Source organism: Psammomys obesus, unplaced genomic scaffold (genome assembly GCF_907164565.1).
Source record: "Psammomys obesus unplaced genomic scaffold, mPsaObe1.curated_primary_1811, whole genome shotgun sequence".
In the NCBI taxonomy this organism is placed as follows: Eukaryota; Metazoa; Chordata; class Mammalia; order Rodentia; family Muridae; genus Psammomys; species Psammomys obesus.
Window position 1 is genome coordinate 8,024,806 of NW_026585504.1, and position 20,025 is coordinate 8,044,830.

Here is a 20,025-nt window from a genome sequence, read left to right on the forward strand (position 1 = left end):
CACACACACACACACACACACACACACACACACACACACACACACACCCCGCTGTAGGGTGTACGCTGCCATCCTTTTGAAGAAAAATGTAAATGTGAATGTGTGGATGACTCTGCCTTGTCACCACACTGTGCCACTCCCCGAGGAGTGAGTACCGCAGCCGGTATTCTTTCTAAGCGATCAGGGTGCCTTCCCCAGCAACAGGCAGCAGCAGAAAGCAGTCAGTGCAGGCTAATAAGCCAGAGGGGACGGTGTCAACAAGGACAGCCACGGAGTGGGGGACAGAGGGCAGAGCACATCGCTTCGTGGGGTCCCAGCCTGTGGCTGGAACCCGGAGGGAAGAGACCCGTGGCGTAGAGGGCCCCAGAGTGACTGGAAAGGAGAGTTACCCTTTTGATTGTGCGGGCAGTCTTCACCGGGCCAGATTAGGTCCTTCAGAAGCCGCTTGATTGTGACTCTGTCTTTCTCAAAATGAGTCCGTAAAGCAGAGGTGCAGCTCAGCTGTCCCTGGGACTTCTGTATGCTGACTCAGAACAATAGTCAGCTTGGTGTAGCCAAGGAGCTTGCCTAGCCAGCCTGTGCTCATGGCAGATCCAAGAGACCCGTTGTGCTCAGGGCCAAGTCATCCCCCTCATTCCTCACCTTGGCGTTAGCAAGCCTTGAACGAAGGCCACAGCTCAGGCAAGCAGGAGAGAATTCTTAGGAGGTGAAGTCTGGATGCCCCTAAGTTCACAAAAGAAATCAAAGCTGCTGTCTGCTGCGGAGAAGACAGTACAGTCCCCGCAGAACAGGCAGTGTGCGGGCCTGGTCCTCTTGGGTTTGGAGGGCAGCAATAGGGGCAGATTTTTTTTAATAATAATTTTTATAATTTTATTGAAATAAAATTTATATAGTGTATCATCACCATTTTGAAAAAGAAATTATAAATTTTATTATTAAAATAAAAAACCCTGATAAATTAAAAAAAAATCACACATCAGAATTAAGCAACACACCTCAGCAAACTTTCCTAGAGCTGGGGGGGCCACAATGTGGGGCTTCACACTGGATTTTTACACTTTCTCTACTGAATACCTTTGTGTGCAGTTATCAGTTAAAAAGCTTAACAGAGAAATATGAATTTTAAAAGCATGCATACTTACGGGGTACCAAGTGGTATATTCATACACTGTGCAATGTCTAAGTCAGATTCAGTGTCTCTATCTCCTGACTGGGGAACGTAAACAGGACGGTACAGTTTTGCCTCATATACACTAAGCTCCAGGTTTGAATCCTAATGCAATCATTATCATCAGTTCAACATATTCTTTTATCATTTTCAATTACTTATGGTGAGGTTATTTAAAATCTTTTTTTAATTTTAAGTATATGATATATATACATACATGGAAATATGTGTATATGTTTTTTTTAATGTAAGGAAATAATAGTACAATTAAAACATACACACACACACAAATGTTTCCCAGTGATAGCTCCAGGTTAGAGAAGAGGCCTTTTTAAAGACTTTAAAAACAAGCTAGCAGATAGGCTAGCACAGTTTTACAAGCTATTCCGCCTCACAACCTTTGAGAGCCAGGCTGACACCGTACCTAGACCCTTGCTTGCATTAAGGCCCTGGGTCAGTATCCCTCCACCTCCACAATGCTAGTGAAAAGAGAAGGGCTGTGGGGATCTTTCAGAGCACCCTCCTTTCTGCCTGGAGTATCTGTGCATTCCCAGGAACGAGGCTCTGAGAATTCAGGGTGTTGCTGGCTGCAGGGTAGGGAATCTATTTGGGTCTTTGGGGGCTTATCCTAATTTATGTTAGGTTCAGTTTTCATTCCCAACAAATTAGGTGGGGAAGTGGGGTTTGGAAATGAGGGAGAAATGACTCACATATTTACCAAACATCGCTGACTAGGAGTGAGTTAATGGTGATTCACTCTTCTACTTCTTGATAAAGTGTGCAGCCTTCATTCTGAGTTGCTAAACACATACCAACCCAGGGCCCTTGGGATCTGAGTCGCCTATTGAAGAGACCCCAAAGTCAATGTTTATCAGGGACTTTATGGCTCCTTTTGTGATTTTTGCTGATGCAGCTGTAAATGACCTTACATTTTTGGTGTCATTTTGGGCTTTTTCTAGAAACTACGGAGAATTTATGAGAGTCAAAGAGAGTCACCTTGGCAGATAGCTCTTTCCTAGAGAATTTGGGGTGAGGAAGTGGACCACGAGGTGGGAAATACCACTGTCATTTATAACTCTGTCCCCCAACTCTGGACTCTGGTTTGGTCCCTCTGTCACCATCCCTGTGACAACATGTGAAAGTTGGCTTTTCTTCCCCCACACCCAGGGCTCCACTTCCTTTCAAACAGATCTTAGGTAAGGAAGTGAGAGGGGATGAGAGGATTGGTGTTCAATAAATAGGCTTGAGTCTTTTCTCGGATTTATAAGCTGGAAATCAGCAGAACAAGCCTTGCTGGTAGGGGTGGCGGCTAAGTTTAGACTGGAGGTAGATACATCTGACAACCTCTGACCCCTTTAAATGTCAAACTCACCGCACATGACAGATGGCATCGTGCCTGAGGCTCGAACTCCCTTTAAAATACATTTCATGTAAATACATTTTTTTTTGTGAAACCACAAGCTGTGTGTCTCAGTTTTGTTTTCAGCTGGCTTTGATAGAGAGATTGCCTGGCACCCTACAGCTCATTAAACCGAGCTTTCCAGCCAACATCAATGGAAGGGCTAGGTCACTCTCAGAAACACATTGCACTCTTCAGGGTCCATGGACGTCCACGGCGCCTTAGGCTCCTGCTAACAGATTGCCCTTCGAGCTTAGCTTTACTCTGGGGTTTACAGCTAGGGCCATCCTGTTTTCTGTGATGCAGAGCCACTGTGTAATGCAACTGGCCGGCTCTCTGGGACACCACTGACACGGACCAGGGTCAGGCTGCAGGACTCTATCGTGTCTTTCCTCATAAATTAGTATTGCATATGCGACAGGTTCCTCCTGCTTGTTACACATTTAATGTTTTACTGAAAACCAATTTCATTTTCTTCTCTGTGGAGAGAAATCAAATGTAATGGTGTGAGACCCTAGCTTCCAGGATAAGCATTCTGAGTTCGGGGGCTCCTCCCTCCCACTTACAGTTATTTATAGATTCTTTAAAAAAAATTCCTGTACAAAAATACCCCAGTTGTATATCTGAGCCAGTATAAACCTCTAAAGCCACGTTGTTTCAACAAAATTACTGTCACCATTTTATAAATGATAGATTGACTTCAAACAAAAGGGTAAATGGGAGAGAAAAAAACCCCACACCCTACTAATACTTACGAATGTCTTTAAACAAAGTTTGAAAAGTTTTGGTGTTAACAAGTTCATTTTGTGTGTGAAAAAGAGTAAGTCAGGTAGGCTACATGTCAAATAGCTGTGCTAAAACATTAATTTTTAATACAGGAGAGATTTTATATTTACATATACTTTCCAAAAATTTTTTGAGATCTTTTTTTTTTCTTTTTCTTTTTCTTTTTTTCTTTTTAAAGATCATCTCTTGACCATTTATGCAGGAAGCGCTTGGGTCTGTGAAACAACCACCCTGCTCTTAAGAAATTCCCGGGTCACAAGCACAGTGGAGTGTGAATTTGAACTTTTCTGTTGTGGTGAGGCAGAGTTAAAAGGACAGAGGTTCTGAAGAGAAGCCCTTCACAGCTATCTTTCCAGATGACTAAAGCCATCATCATTTCCCAAGTCTCACACGGGGTGTGTGGGTTTTACAGGGGTGGTAGGTGTCCCTGCTAGGCTGCCTCTGAGCTTGAGTGCCCAGTTTTGCTCAACGAGGACAGAGAGGGCATTATGAAGTGAAATTCTCACCAAATACTCTCCCCAAAATGGCAAGTGTCAGTGACCCCTTTTGTCTTGAAGTTCCCTGTCACTTTCAAATCACAGCATTGTTCTGAAGTTGTTCTGTCTTTTGCTAAACGCCGGTGTTCTGTGAGGCAGGCTGCTTGAGAGGATGGGAGAGAGAATCATTTCTGGATCCTGGGCAGGTTAGTAGACACCACAGTTGAATGGAAGATATTAGCTCACTGGCGCTCTCATCGGCTCCACGTTACCAGAAGCAATGTCGACCTTTCACTGAGAATCTTTTAGGTTGACCACAAATAAAAGTGACTCCCTTGTTAATTACTTAAAATCCCCTCTGCTAAGTGTTCTGACAGTCCATTTGTCCAGCCCTCCTCCTGAGTTTTTGCTGTTTGTTTTAGGTCTTCCTCACTGTTTATTTTCGGGTGGCTGTTTATGAAGAAATTGACTTTCTGACTCCTCAGACGCTGTGGGTGTTTCCTTTCTTTGCTACTTAAAGAATTTTCAGATAGGAACAGGTTATGCAAAGGCACAGGGACAAGAAGCAAGCAATTCCTAGATTGTCTAAAGTCAGGGAAGCATTATGGTGCTTCTGTGGGCTTTTTCAAAGCGTTCCTCAATGTCCAGAAGCAATGAGCTGTGTCTTGTCTAAAATAGATGTGAAAAGCTGAGTTTTTCTGAACACAAATAATGAAGTTGAATACTCGTGGAATTGCCTGAAAATCTTAGAGTGGTGTGTAGGCTCCTGTGAACGAACGGTCCTGTCTCTGTGGACAACTGTCTGGGCTTTTAAGAACTCATTAATTTGATTGTAAGTGCCTTAGTGTTACCAGGAAGGTAGCTGTAGAAAATGGTTTCAGAATGTGTCATTTTCTCCTTGGTTTAATCCGAGGCAGTGTGTGGGCATGCTGGTATTTTAAAAGGCTAAAAATGTACACATTGCTATGCCTTTAAACCTGAGGGATGGTGACAAGCCCAGCGTTCTGAGCTCGCTCTTGCGTCTCACATTCTGCTTTCCTTCCAAGCCGTTTATGAATCTTTACGAAAGGGTCCTTCCTGACTTCTGCTTTGTCAGAGTCCTGTTGTAATAACACACACAGCAACAAAAAGAAAAAAAGAAAAAAAAGAAAAAGAAGACCTGTGCCAGCTTTCCATCGTGGCCTGATCTTTATATTTAATGCCTCATCAAATAAAGCCTTGCGTTTTCATTTTAACTAGGTCTCATTCTGTATTTGTTTTTAATGAAATGATTTGCGGTGTAAGGCTGCCGTTTGGTTTCAATATTAATCTATTGCTTGAACTCCGTGGGTGTCATTTATTTTCAGTAGTAAATAAGTACTTAACTGGTGATTTTCTATTTCTCTTTTTACCTTGGTTTAATTCATTTCACTCCCAGAGAGTTTCATATGCATTTTCAAACTTTATCTGGTTTCTGTCTTTTTTTTTTTTTTTTTTTTTTTGTAAATTGATAGTGATACGGTATCATTAAATGGGATAGTTCCAAGGTCTCCTCGTGGTTAGAACTGGAGAATGTCTCCTGGTTGGTTTCAAAATCCAATCAGCAGGTTAATCATTAATGATTCTTTTCCACAAAAGGCTGACTAAGTTGTTTCAGAATATGAATTTACTAGAGCTCTGTTTTCAAAAATATATACCACTGTAAAGGTCCGTGCGTCTTTCACCTTAAGAGGGGTTAATTGAGAGCCGAGTACCCTTTCTGTTTTACTGTGGCTTGCTCATTCTCTCATTGACTGTAATTGGTAGCTAAAATGTTGAAAACAGTTTGGGAACAAAATGTCTGCTTACACCATGACAAAATTGGCCACAATTTGCCGATTGGGTTGATAACAAAAGCCCGCAACACAAAATAGGTAGAAAAACAGTTTGTTCGGTGAAGTGAGACCACTGGAGAGTTCCTTTTGCAGGTTTTTTTTCTTTCTTTCTTTCTTCATTCTGGTGTTTATGTTGTGATGGAAACACACGCAGAGAAGTCTCCGAGCACCCCACAGCCTCATTAACCACTTCATCGTCTGGTTTCTTTTAAAACTTCAGAGAAAAGCCTGCTCACCTGGCACCTAGGCACGTGCTGGTTAAAATCACCTAAACTCCTGCCTTTCATCCGGATTCCACCTGCTCAGAAGTGTCTCCAGGCTCATGATTTTGATCCTTGAGAGGAGAATTTAAATTGTATTTCCTCCCCTAAGTCTCCTACACAGAATTATGATACGGCTATATTTACACTTCTGAAAGTGTTAAACAAAGATTACAGTTAAAAAAAAAAAAAAAAAGAGCTCTCTACCTGACCATACAATAGACAAAAATTTCAACAATTAAAAGTACAAATGCAGCCTCCTGTTTGGACAAACTATAAACAAAACAGTTTTACATGAGACAATACTTTTTTTTTTCCAAAGGCTGGAACTGAGTGAAACATATCTCCTTCTTAAGCTGCTGTTTTGATTTCTCATGCCTGTATTCGTGTGTGTGTGTGTGTGTGTGTGTGTGTGTGTGTGTTTATGTACACATTTGTGAGGGTCTTCTATTTTTCCATCTCATAAAAACTGAGACATGCCAGGACAATAGTTAGGATGAGGCTTCTGCTGATCTGATCTTTGTTTTCACAAATAAATACAAACAACTCAAACTGAAACCCGATGGCTTTGCTGATAATACATTAGCAGCCTCGGGGAAATTTTCTTCATTTTAATGCTCTTTCACAACCCACATTCAGTTTCGGTAGGAAAATTATTAACCTTTTCAGCAGCTAAAAGAAGGGTGTATAATAGACTACTGGGTATGATATGAAGCCCTTAGTTCTATTTTTAAGATTTGTGTATACAAAAGCCCTTTTTCTTTCTTTCTTCCCTCCTTCCTTTGACTAATTGCGTCCTTCCACAATTATATAATTAGTCGCTACGTTTTTCAATCAGTTGCTCATGTTACAACGCTGACTTTTATTATGGGGAGGAGGATTCCTAATTCCCACTCTTCTTCTAGCTGGTGCTACCTAGAGGAAATGGACTTGGCTCTGGCTGGCTTCTGTAGGCTGTGAGCATGCCTCTCCCTGCTGTTTTTCACAATCCAGCCAGGCCACACTTCACGGAGGGTAGAGGGCTGGGTGTCAGGTGGCAACCCCCCTCCGCCTCAGGTAGCCTACGGTTGGTGTCTGTGAAAGGAAGGCTGGGCTGGATGGGCTTTGCAGCTCTGCAGGTCTGTGTGGCCCGGGACCTGGATGGAGGCTCGGCTGGCAGGCTTTCTCCTTCTGCTGCAGTTGTGGCTGGTTGTGTGTTGTGTGTGTGTGTGTGGGGGGGGTGTTCGTGGTCAGAATCTTGCAAGTCTTGCTTCTTCACCCGAAGCACACAAGAAGTCAGAGTCTGGAGCGGAGGCAGGGCTTGCAGTGCATGTTCTCTGAGAGAGGGTATTCACACCTTTCGGGAAGGCTGCCAGTGGGCACTAGGTTCTCCTGGTGTCTGGCCAGTCTGGGCTTCATGAACTCCCCATCACCTTGTTGGTTTTGGAAGGTCCCCACGGTCCTGCCTGTGGCCCCATCATTGCAGAGGTGACCATGGAAACTGAGGGACACAACATCTTACCTGTAGCATGTACCTACAGCTTCCTAGCTTTTCTCCCCCCCCCCCCCCCCCCCATCTCTCTTTCTCCTCCTCTTTCTTTTCTCCTTTTTCTCATACTTCCTGTACAAGGCTAGGGGTTTTTTGTTGTTGTTGTTATTGTTAGCCTCTTTTTTTTTTTTTTCTGCCTGCCCTTTTGAGCCTCCTACCTGTCTCAGGACAAGTATTTTGTTCTGTCTGGTGCCTATGCTCTGAGACTACACTGTGACCAGACTGAAAGGTGGGTGGCTTCGCATCCACCCTCCTTCTCAGGGTCACAGTAAGGTATGTGGAGCCAATGGTGTGGCTCTGCTTCCACCGAAGGGAAATGTCAAGAGTCATGGGGTCCTGCCTTCTCAGTAGGTCTATGTAGACTGGGGAAAAGAGGCAGCGATGCATGGCCGGGCTGGGGGAACAGCTCGCTGTAGGAGAAATTACCTTCTCACGGGCTTGAGAGCCCTCCAGCTGTGCAGATGTTCGACATCAATAGCAGGAGATGGAGGCTTTCCCCTCCACATTCCTCCCAAACCTTGGCTGCATTCTGAGTTGCTCACTTTTCCTGCCACTGTGGGGAATCTCTGGAAGGGCCCTCCGGCTGAGTAGCTTGAGTCAAGTTACTGAAACTAGATACCTACAGGTGACTAAGTGTGGTCCATAGGGTCTATAGAGACCCTGGAGTCTATGTTCATGACTGTTACTGGGAGCAAACCATCACGTGGCTTTTACATTTCTATTTCTGGGTGCTGTGAGGACAATCCCAGCTCCTGGGCTTCTGCCCCGGCCGCCCACCCCCGAGTTTCCAAATTAGAAGACCCCAGGGGAAGCTCGAGGGTTTGAATATGTAATGAATCTTTGGGTGATTTCGTGTTGCTGCACAGAGAATGGCCTGGCTGGGAGACCTGAACACTGAGAACCAATGTCCAGGGCCTGGGACAGCTGGCAAGCTTGGAGGGTCATGGCTCTCGATTGTTTCTGTTTTTCCTGAAGGCCGAGGCTCTTCTCACAGGTTGCAGCACAGCCTTCGAGGTGAATGCTGGTTTTCAAAGGCCTTTGGCATTTCTCTATACAGTTGCTATACAGCAAGGTGACCTATACTTTTGGCCTCTCACCAAGTCATCCGGGCAATATAAATCTGCTGAAGTGTCCACGAGGTATTGTTCTTTAAAAAATAATTTTTTATCTAGCAAGAATGGAGAAAGTAGCCAGAGGGAAGGGTGTGAAAAGATGAGACCAGAAGACAACAGGGAGACCAGACTATTAACTGTGGACCCTTTGCCTATTTGCACCTTTGCTATAGACTGAGGCAATCTTTTGAGGTCCCTAAGGACTGGTAAAAGGTGAGCCAGCTTGCAGGACCCTTGAAGCTCTGGTGTTTGAGTTACTTGTGAGCATCTGGCCATTCCAGGACACTCAGAATGCAGTGACCAGGATGCTGAGTGGGAAACTGGGAGTGGCTGTCAGGCTCCACCTGCTGAATTTGGGGATTCCCGTGCTTTTGGCTCTTCCAGCTTGGTAAGAGATGGCCTTGGCACATCCTTCCGAAAGGACTGACTCCAAGCTTTCATGAAAACACACGTCAAGGACACTCTGGCAGATGGGATGCCCATCCTCAGGGGTGAATGACAAGCTGGGTGTGTTGGGAGAGCTTTGGGAGGGCTCAGGCTCTGCCGTCAGGGAGTTGAAAGCCTCCATACAGCACACGGTCACTTTCTGGGCCAGGTGTAGTTAATAACAGTGCACGGAGCACTCGTTTCTGGGAGGAGTCCTCACCCCGCAAAGGCTCTAAACCTGCTCGGATCCATGGCTGTAGCTCTGGACACAGGAAACCTGTTGAGAGACAAGACAGGGGCACCTCAAGGGTTCATGCTTCACTAACTGTATGGACACCTCTGGGTTGAGGTGCATTCCTGGTCCCCTGTGAGCACTCGTCTTCAGTATGCGTGGCTCTAGGCTTTTCATCACATCTTTGGGGAAAATAAAGCTGTGTATTCATGGTGGGGCTGAGGAGTTGCTAATGGTGAGTATTAGAGATCCTTTGGACAGCAAAGCTCTCCAAGGCAGAGAGTCACATGGCCCCACATTCAGCCATCAGTCCATTCTGGGGAGGCCTGGGTGGTCCCTACTCACTTCCAGTGTCCACTAGCTTATGGAAAACATTCTTGAGATTTGCTTAGAACTAGGAACAAACTACTTATGGTACCCAAATGGACTAGCCTGGGCTTTCCCAGTGATAACTAGCTAGCAATCCAGCGTGGGGTCCACAGGAATTGGCTTCATCCACGCAAAAGCTCCCAGGCCGGCTAGTTCAGGGCTTGCAGTGGTGAGCTGGAATTCAAGAAACTTAGCTTTGGCCACTAGCCCGTGGGAACTAGGTGGGAAAGACCCGAGTCCTAGTCCAGCTGTGCATCTTCCAGCGTGGCCTTGGGAAGGGTGTCCACTTCCCCCTTCTGTGTGCCTGGCCTGCTTTGTCTATAAGGCCCTATCACCTTGCCACAATTTCAGTACCCACATGGCTGGGCATGCCATATTGCAGCCGCCTGGGCTATTACATTTGGGTTCTGCATTCCACTCAGAAAGAGGCAGGCCGGTGAGGACGGGGCAGTCAGCTATCTCTGCTTGGCCGGTAGAACTAAAGGAAGCCAGTTTCTCCTTCCACCCGTGACAGCCACTGGTGCGTCACCCAGTTCCTGTTTCTCTTCGCCCACCCAGGAAGGCACTGCAGATGAAATCCAGGGCCAGATGGCGGATACTGCGAGCCTGGTCAGAAAATGCTGGCTCACAGGACACAAAACGGGAAGCTGGTTTTCCCAAAAGATTTATGGGGGGTGGGGAGCAGGCGGGTGCTGTTCCCATTGACTGTGTAGGTGCCCCACAGCCAGGTTCTTCAGTGCCCAGAAATGTCCCCACTGCCACTGACATGAGGAGCCTTTTAAGGAAAAATAAAGGCGCTGATTTATCGCAGCTGCCAGTCTCAAGAGCCTGGACCCTCTGACAGGCTTTGTTCTTAGTGACCTGCAGCCCAGAGCCGGTCCTTAGAAGGCTAGCCAGAGCTCAATGGCTGGGCAATCTGCCCTCTGTGGTACTTCCTAAGTCCACGCAGCAACAGCCCGCTTGTTGGGAAACACACAATGCGTCAGTCTGAGCAACTTTCCGTATTTCCTACTTCTCGAGTCCTTTGTACGACTATGCATTGTGAAAGGGGTCTCTTGGGGAAGCATGGAGGTATTCCAAAAATCATACAATCCCCCCTCCGATGTTGCAGAAAAATGTGGGTCACTAACAAAGGGCCTTCGGGTCAGTGTAGCTGGAAACAGTGGCCAGCTTAGACTTGACCTTGCTCCCACGGGGACATTGTCTCCCACCAGCTCGTGGAAAAACTGCTCCCTCCTGGGCACGTGTGAGTAGCAGATCTGAGCGCAGAGCCAGCTCTGTGGGTCTACAGTATGCCCTGTGGGAGTGTGGCACCATCTGCCTCTCTCTACTCTGCCTTTGGAAATACCCTTTCACTCCTTTGGGAGAGCTGAGCATGCGATCTGCAAACAGGGGTGCAGCTTGGGAGGCCGACCATGGGGGCCTCAAGCGTCAATGCAGTTATTAATAGAACCCCGGTCTCTCTGAAATTTTTTGCCAGCCCTGTACCCATCCTTGCAACCTCTGCTTGGTTGTGTGTGCAGAAGGGCTTGCCTCATTTTTTCCTTGCCTCCTAGGAAGGCTACTTGGCACAAGTTCAAGTGAGCCCACAGTTGCTGTCTTCAGAGTCGAAGAGAGGAGAGGTCACTAGAGGCTCTGCACCTCCATGGACTGGAATTCCCACCAGTGGCTTTGCTTGAGGTTGCTCTGGGTCCCTGGGGGTAGGACCTGATGTGTCTTCTGAATCCAGCAAAAATCAAGAATACACACAAGTGGAGCCTCATAGCTCCTGGGGCATCAGGCCCCATGGGGAAGCCACAACAGGGTGGCCCCAAACAAGACAGTGGGATTCTGAGAACATTTGCCTCTTTGATCTCCCCTGAACGGTCTTTCAAGGGTTGTTACATCTCACCCCCACCCTCCAAATTCACAACGTGAATAGATGTGCTATTGACTTGATCCCATGCTCACGGTGGCATTTACGATCGCTCTCCCTTTTCAGTTTTCATGTTCTAGAGTGATTGTCTCAGTGCGGTTGGCAGTGACCTATGTTTTTCTTGCATATTTTTGTTTCAGAATAACTGGGAGCTGAAACAGGAAACCCCATGACACAGTTGATCGAAAATGACACAGACACAGAAAAACCAGGACGTGCCCCCAGCAGCTCCTCTACCTGCTGATCGCAGCTGGAGGCAGGTGCAGGGTTTCCCTCTGGGAATGGACTGTAACTTCTGGGGGCGCTCTGGTGGACCCCCATACCCGCTGCTGATGGGCCTGCAGTATTTTGGTGATGGTCATCTTTGGTTGGTCTCTCATTTTTCGGGCCCTCTCTCATGTCTTAATCCTTCCTTCATTAAAAGCAAAACTAAAGAAAATGGAATAGCCTGTTAATTAGCTATACAGAAACACTAAAGGTCTCTGACCTTGAACTTCGGGGAACTTTCTCTGAGGCTGCTCTTCAAGATCATCACGACCACACAATATCACATCTTTAAAAGTGCACTGAGCTAGAATCTCAGCCATGTTGGTCCTGTGAGAAGCTTTCTGGAAAATCTCTCTAGGCTAACCCAGAGAACACCCTCAACTTTGAGCTTCAATCGAAAACTCCAACTTTCTCCACATCCTCCCCTCTCCTCCCACATACATCACTGATTTGTAGGTTCAATCCATAATAATTTCTTTGGGGCCTACTGTATGCCATGTTCTGGAGACAAGATGGGAACAGCCTTTGCCCCCACGACCCTGGCATGTGTAGCCTACTTAGAAGGAAGCTTAGCTCAGGAAGTGAAGAACTGGGAGGTTGCATGGGTATCATAGACATTTCATTCAGATGTCCTGACTTCCCAAATCCACTCCTCCATTCTGAGACCCTGTGACTGTCACTGGAATATCCTCAGAAGTAGCTAAATGGCCACTCATTCCTTCTACAGAGGTCTCGTCTCATCCTCTAACTGTGAGCTGGGAAGGTCTCCAAAGAGGCCATTTGTAGTCACTGTCCAAGAAGTCTGTTAGTTTTCCCTTGCAAGCTGAGCAGAAATCCAATAATAACTCAGTGGCCATGTCCGCTATATGCTTCTCAGCATCGGTTTGCTGCTTGGCCATGGGGCTCATCACAGAAGCTTTGGGTCAATGACCCATGGATACTGTCCAGGTCTCATTCAAATGTTCAGACTCCAGGAAGCCTTCCTGAACACTAAGTCCCAAGAGACACCCTCACCCCTGCCATTTTGTCACTCTTTTTTTTTTCTTTTTTTGCATAGGGTTTAACTAGCATTAGAAGGTGATCGTCGCCGTTTATCTATTGTCTGCGCGTCTCCCAGCCCTCCCCAGTTTCCTCTCTATAGAGGCAGATGTGCTGCTGTCTTAGCGCCAAGCCTGTCCACGGCCTCTGGCACTCTGGACAGCAGACATGTGTTGCATAGGTCCATCGGCTCCTGGCTTCTCAGCAACAGCCATACCTGTGTCCTAATCACACAGCGAGGAGAAGGAGAAGCCCCCACCTCTGCAGCTAGATGGTGGATAGGTCCAGGCTGTCCTTCGGCACGCCGATCAGTAGCAGGCGTGGGTCACAAGCCCTCCCCAGTCTTCATACCCAGGTGCTCATCCGAGCCAGCCTTCTCCTTGCTTACCATGTCCTCGGGTCCAAGTTCATTTGATTATGTCCCTGGAAAAACAAAAATCATTGAGTCGTGGAAGAAATAAGGCTTCAGTGGGGTGTCTCCGGCAGCAGCGTTCCTCAGAGGAATGCCCCGTGCGAGCCCCGTTTGCTTCGGCTCTAGCAGAGAAGGAAGCAACGTGGAGGGGTCATACAGGGAGCAGACACGAAGGCCCCAGCAGTGATGAGGAGCTTAGACTCTTGCAGAGGTTTGCGCATGCGCCCTGCAAAGACTCACACAGTCTTCTCTGGGTGTACCCCTCCCTGGCACAATGGGCTTCCACCAGCAGGCATGTCTCCCCGAGACAGCCTTTCCTCTCTCAAATAGAACGAAGCCCATCCTGTGCTCATTGCCCCACCGCTACTCAGTAGGATGTTTGTGGTCTCAACAAGAACAAAAATGGGAGTCACCAGCTTCATGAAGACCAGAAATAACCCATACAGCATTCACGGGATAATTCACTTACAAGGATAATAATTAAAAAAAAAAAAGTGAAAGAGAATTGGCCATATAACTTTAGATCCTATTAGGACAAAACTCTGACCCTGACCAGAGGGGAGAATTACTCACAAATTATATATAAAAACAACAATCAAAAAATGCAACACATCCAGAACGCACCTGGATCCAAACCATGAGAATTTGGAAGTAGGAAGCATGAGAAACAAACACTGACATCTTAGAATTCTCCTTGAGCATGTTTAAATTTTTATCGTCTTGTATACAATAAGCTTTCTGCTTACGTGTATGTCTGTGTGCCGCATGTGTGCCTGGTGTCTGTATACCACATGTGTGCCTGGTGTCCGAGGAGGTCAGGGACAATGTTGGATCCCCTGAGACTGGAGCTACAGATGGTTGTGACCTGCCTTGTGGGTGCTGGGAATTGAACCTGGGCCCTCTGGAAGAGCAGCAAGTGCTCTTAACCACTGAGCCGCCTCCCTGGCCTCCACACACATTTTTAATGCTTAGCCAGGACTGAGCTTCACAGGTCCAGGATCACCTTGTCTGTTCCCATATCCTTCGGCTGATGCGGCCACTGGACCACATACAACTGAGGATCTGAACTTTTAATTTGTATAATTTGAGTGTCTCCTGCGGCTGCAGCTCTCATATTGAACAATCCAGAAGAGAATACATACCTACCATGGAAAGGCAATGTCAGGAGAGGTACAGGAGCTAGCCTGGCACATGGGAGCAGCTCCTATCTATAAGGGAAACTCTGGCAGACATGCAAGGAGTTTGAGCTAGCTCTCTCTGCCTGTGAACTTTGCAAAGCTCTGTCCTCCTATCTCAAACGTCTATCTGTATTTTGAGCCAAGGCTTTGGGCAGCACCAAAGGAAATGTTCCCTGCAGGAGACAATTGAACATAACTTAAAATATTCTGCCAAGGCCTGTCCTTTGTTGATCATTTGAGACAGTGCTTGCACATGCCTCTTTGGAGACCCAGCCCTAGGGAGGGAGCCCTCTGAACCTAACAAGTGTATTACTGTAATCAAAGAACTTAAGAAATTTGGGAGAAGAGTAGTAGAAGTGTCACCAGGATTCACAGCTTTTGAAATGGGCTCAGGTGGAGCTGGACAGACCATCCTGGACCGTGCCTAGACGCCACACGGTGACTCACAGTCATCTGTAACCCAGTGGATCTGACGCCCTCTTCTGGCCTCAGTCGGTACTGCACTCACTTTACACACATACATACATGCAGGCAAACATACTTATACACAGAAACTTTAATTTAATTTAATTAAAAACAAAACAAAACAAAGACCTCTCAGGGAGAGGGCTGAGCCAGCTCTACCAGTGTGGGGTTAGAAATGAAGAGACAGAAGCCAAAGCTGAATCATTTTCTTCTTATCACTGAGAGTGTCAGATTTCTTTCTATTTTTTTTTTTAAGTTGAAGGGAAAGCACCTTAGACAGAGAATAATACTATTTTGAATTTCAGAGCTTTCCCTTTTTGAGCACTTTATCATCTTGGGCTTGTTTTGCTCTCACACTGAGGCCCTCAGATCCGCAGTGGAGGAGCGCTGTTTGAACGTCCCTGAAAAGAGTTCAGTCTTAAGGGAAGAGTTAAAAAGTGAAGGTTTGGGTTTTCACATCCTTGATCACACTCAAATGCTTAGTGGCATAACTGAAAGACAATGCACAGAGATTTTTTTGTTTTCCCCTCCAGTAGGTTGGGTTTCTAACCAGCCTACCCATGATGGGCTGTGTTTCACCTCGCTCTTCTTACCCTCCGTCTTTGACTCTGGAGACGACGTTTCTTCATCAGAGGCCTGTGTGGCCTGTGAGTTTGATTAATATGACTTCTGTGTCTCCTTGCAAGATATCTTAAAAACGACAGGGGGGGATGAAAAGTAGCAAAAAGCCATGCTGCTCTCAGTGGAAACCAATCCTTTCTCAAGGGTGCCATCCTTGGGGTCCAACATTGGGCTAACGCTGCCACCACTCAACCTCCTGGTGGGTGGAGTGGCAGTCATTCCAGACCACACTTGACAATGGAAGAAAGCACTCAAGAATCTGAGGTCTCCTGAGGGGCCTTGTCAGTGGCTCAGCAGGACTGCCATGAGGTCTTGTCTGGGCAAATGTGAATCCTGGTCTCACCGTCACCGAGCCCACCTTGAAACATACATAGATAGGATAGTAGGAGAGGTTTTCAGATGCTTTACTGAAAGCAAGACTCTCTGGGGCATTCCCCTAATCGCCTGTGCTGGTGAAGCTCGTCAAAACAGGAAATGAGGTTAGCATGGAATGACTTTCTCTCAGAGAACTTCTGTTGCCTCCTAGAGACCACCATATTCTTCCCAAAAGTTCATGCTCCAGTTTCACACCTTTCCCAGGCCTTCCTAGAAACGGGAGTCTCTGGGTTTCTGCGGGCCCTTAGAACTGGTTCCTTTGGGAAAGGTCTGCTCCCAGCCTTTCGACTTCTTCCTCTCACTCTCACAATAGCATCTCAGAAATGTTTGTAGGTTGGCGTGAAGCTAGATCTGCATATATGCCAACCACAGCAAGACTGTGGTTAAGCTGAGGGCCCTGCGCACACCCAAGGTGGAAGGTTTCATATGTGGCATGGGCTGTAGGCAGCTCCTTCCAGAGCGGGCTCTTTGATCCCACGTTTTCACAAAGATGCCAGGAAGAGGAAGCATCCCAAAGGTATGAAAATGTCCACAGCAACGATTTCTCCTCCCTTGCTCCAGAGGCAGCATTTCAAGTCAGAAGGAACCAGGCTGGCTCCCTTCAAGTGAAGCCTACTGAGTTCTTTGAAGTCTCACAGACTTGGCAGGATCTCTTGGTTATCTTTGCTGAGGCTTTCTGGCAAAGGGCTCTAGTGGAACTTTCTAGAGCCACATATCTTTTTCCTAATACTAACGTGCTTTTAAAGTCAATTTGCCTTTATATAGCTGAGGGAAAGTGTGGCCTTGACTCACAATGACTAAGTCAGACTGTAGTTTCCAAATGCTATGCCCGAGTTACCTCTTAGCATACATCTGTCTTCTCTCCTCTGGGTTCTCACTTCTGTAATCATGAGTGCGATTTTATATAGACACATTCACACACACAAACATATATATACACATATATGTATACACACACACACACACACACACACACACACATATATATATATATATATTCATATATACTTGACTTGGTAGAATCTCAGCCTGAGTTCAAGGCTGGAATGGATCACAGATCACCATTTTTCTTCAGGCCAGGTCTGGTTCAGAGGCCCTGTGTGTGTCAGTGTGAGCATCTAAGAAGCCAGATTTGTAAACAGTTGCCTTTCTCACAAGCAACCGCCCCCTCCCCCGGCTCTAGTTTGTGCTCTTCTGTTGGCTTCCAACATTATTTCGGAGTCTCTGGAGGCAGCATTATTATCTTCATCGAGGCTAAGGAATCTGAGTTTTAGCTAGAAGCTGTTTACCTCCCATCACAAGGTGGTGTACCCTGGTTTGAAATCCAAAGTGTAAGGACTCACTACAGCTGTCTACCGTGTGGTCTCTTCAAAAGGCCTGTGCATGTTCAGGGACATCAAGACATAACTGCTAGTTAGTTCAATGACCTGTGCGGTCCCAGGCTTTGCGTGCTGCAGCCCCTCACTGAGTCAAAATGGTAGAGGCGCCAGTCTTGACCACTGGCACCAGAATCAACCACTCCCGCAGGCTCCCGGGGGACTTTGAGGGGGCAAAGGCCAGACTGTCAGTGCTGAGTCAGTCAGGAAAGGGCGTCTCAGCCTGATTCCTCAGGGTTCTAGGCTGAGCAGTGGAGCAGCAGGCAGACAGAGAGGCTCCTGGGCCCCAGCTAGGCGGGCGGGGGGGGGGGAACTTGGAGAATTAGTGACAACAAGGAGATGGGATGGTTTGATAAACTAGGAAAAGACTTCCACACACAACAGTCATTGCTGGTGTTTGCGGAGGGAAAACAAGAGAAAGGAGAACAAACCATCAAAAGCAGTTACTGATCGGCAGCCATCCTCCATACCAACAGCCATCCTGCCATTTTGCTATTCCAGGCTTTTCTAGGTGTCCGGGGTCCCCAGTTTGCTCAGGGTGGCCTGTTCGTGCCGATTAGAAATCCGCATTCCTCAAGCGGTCACTGCACACTCGCGCATGCTCAGAGCGGTCCTGCGCAGGGGACCCAGGCTAGCGAGGCTTCCTCAGATCTCATTCCTTTGTTCACCTATGGGTTACCCTGCAAACAGCAGCCCCTCACACCCCATTGTCCTTTTAAGAAGGAAGCAATGGCGACTCACCTGCCTCAGGAGAAACAGAGCCAGCTTTGAGGTATGAGAGGGAGTGTGCACGCCTAAATACGCCTGTATGTTGGTGAGGAGATATGATCACATGAGCATTGTGCATGCGAACATGTGACATAGGTTGTGGTGTAGATGATGGTGTGGGCTGTGTCTGGCGTTCGAGTGTCTATGGAGTAGATGCGGGGTATGTGATACATGTCTGTGGCATGTGTGTACTTGGGTATGTTTGTAAAGCCACGCCGGGGTGGTGGAGTGGGTCCATGCGTGGATGTGAGTTAGACATCTGTGCTACATGTATGTAGGTGAGTGCCTGCTTAGGTGTGTGACACATGTATGGAGTGGGTGGAGGTGTGTGAAGTTCATCTGTGTGGTATCTGTGCAATGTGTGTAAGTGGGCGTGGATTCTGTGGTACATAGTGTCTGTAGTGGGGATGTTCATATCTGCTGAATATGTGCAGCAGCTGTGTGCATGTGTGATGGTGTGTGCAGTAGGGGTGCAGGAATCTTCCTTTGCAAATCCACAAAACAAAAAACATACTGTCCACCAAGCACGTTAGCGAAGGAGGACCTCTGTGCTCACGTGTTAGGGCTCTGAGCAAAGCTGTTGACATAAAGGCAGAGGCTCCTCATGCTGATCACCACACATTATTTACTTTAACTCACCAAATTGCTTGTTTTGAAAAAATAAACATATTAGAAAATGGTTGGCATGTGTTACCAGTAAAATATTCTCCTGGAGTCCCAAGGACCTTAGCTATGATGTATAAACATCACAAGAAAGAAGGAGAAAGAGGAGCACATTCTCAGGAGAGAAAGAGAAACAGTGTCCTAGCCTGCCTCCCCAGCCACAGGCAGGGACAAAGACAGCTCCTGCTCTACAGAATTATTTACTTTAATGTAAATATTTTGAAGTCTTTCTTTTCCTGAACCTTTAACCTCGCTGGTAAATAGGGCACCTACAGTAAATGGATTGTTTTCTGAGAACTAACTTTTGAGGAAATAGGAAGGGGAAAAAAAGATTTTTAAAAAAAATAAGGTAATTGTCAGTCTCTTGCATGATTGAAAACCTTAGCATTCTTTTTCAACTCTGCTTTCAGAAGGCTCTGAGTCACCAAAACTAAAAATGCTTAATTTTTTTCTTTTGTTTTTTTAAAATTTTTCTTTATGGAAATCAAAATGATTAAAATGTTTAAATACACCCATTCAAAGATAGCAAAATGTACAGGCAAAGGGTGGTGGTGGTGTTTCTTTTCTAGAGAGGGATTCTGAGACAATAGACACAGAACACAATAATATACAAACAAAAATTTTAAAACTAATCCAAACTTCAGTTGTGTCCCTTTTTCAGAAAAAGAGTAGTGAGAAATGAGCAGTGCTGGCTGGGGCTGGCTGGGGCTGGCTGGGGCTGGCTGGGGCTGGCTGGGGGAGCAGTTGGGAGAAAGCTCATTCCCCATTGGTTCTGGACCCACCCTCACTGTGTGGCTTCCATCTACCATAAATTCTGAGGTTATGACAGAGGAAAGGAGCAGACTGTAGGGCCATTTTTAGTACCACAGGCATCACCCTTTTCTCTCTAGGCAGAGGCTGAAGGAGACGCTACTGTGTCGAGCTATTGTGTGAGATTGTTTTGTGAGAACAGCAGGGTCTTCCCCCAGACTAGACTCTCCCACTAGCTTCCCCTGGGAAGGCTTTCTTCACCTCTGCCATGCCATTTTGATGTACCCTGAATATCCAGTTTCTTGATTTTCAAGGTGCTGTTGAAACTGAAGATCCCTAACCTGCTTTAGAATTAGGGAAGAGGGGAGAGGCAGTCTGTAACCCAGTCATGGTGAAGTCTCATGCTCACTGTAGCAGGTGAGGATGAGTTCAAAGGTCAACAAGACCCCTAGAAGTCTCTGGGCCTCACTCTGTTCTCTCTAGAGACACCACGCCCCGCAATACTTGTGCCTCCTCAGTTAATGCTGTCAGAGTCCGTTTTTCAAAGACTGCTCCCATCGGAAGGTAAACTGAGGGCACCGTGAACAC

General features: G+C 46.6%; 1 long non-coding RNA gene across 3 annotated transcripts in view; it reads left to right on the forward strand.

The window, feature by feature from the left end:
• LOC129673945 (uncharacterized) overlaps positions 1–11,963 on the forward strand; it is a 56,589-nt gene extending 44,626 nt beyond the window's left edge. The window contains exons 2-3 of one of the 3 annotated variants that reach the window (XR_008719750.1): positions 11,166–11,289; positions 11,665–11,963. This is a non-coding gene — a long non-coding RNA (uncharacterized LOC129673945). The remainder of the gene's footprint in view (positions 1–11,165; positions 11,290–11,664) is intronic. The other 2 variants (XR_008719751.1, XR_008719749.1) reach the window with 2 other exon arrangements.
• Positions 11,964–20,025: the final 8,062 nt, after the last annotated feature.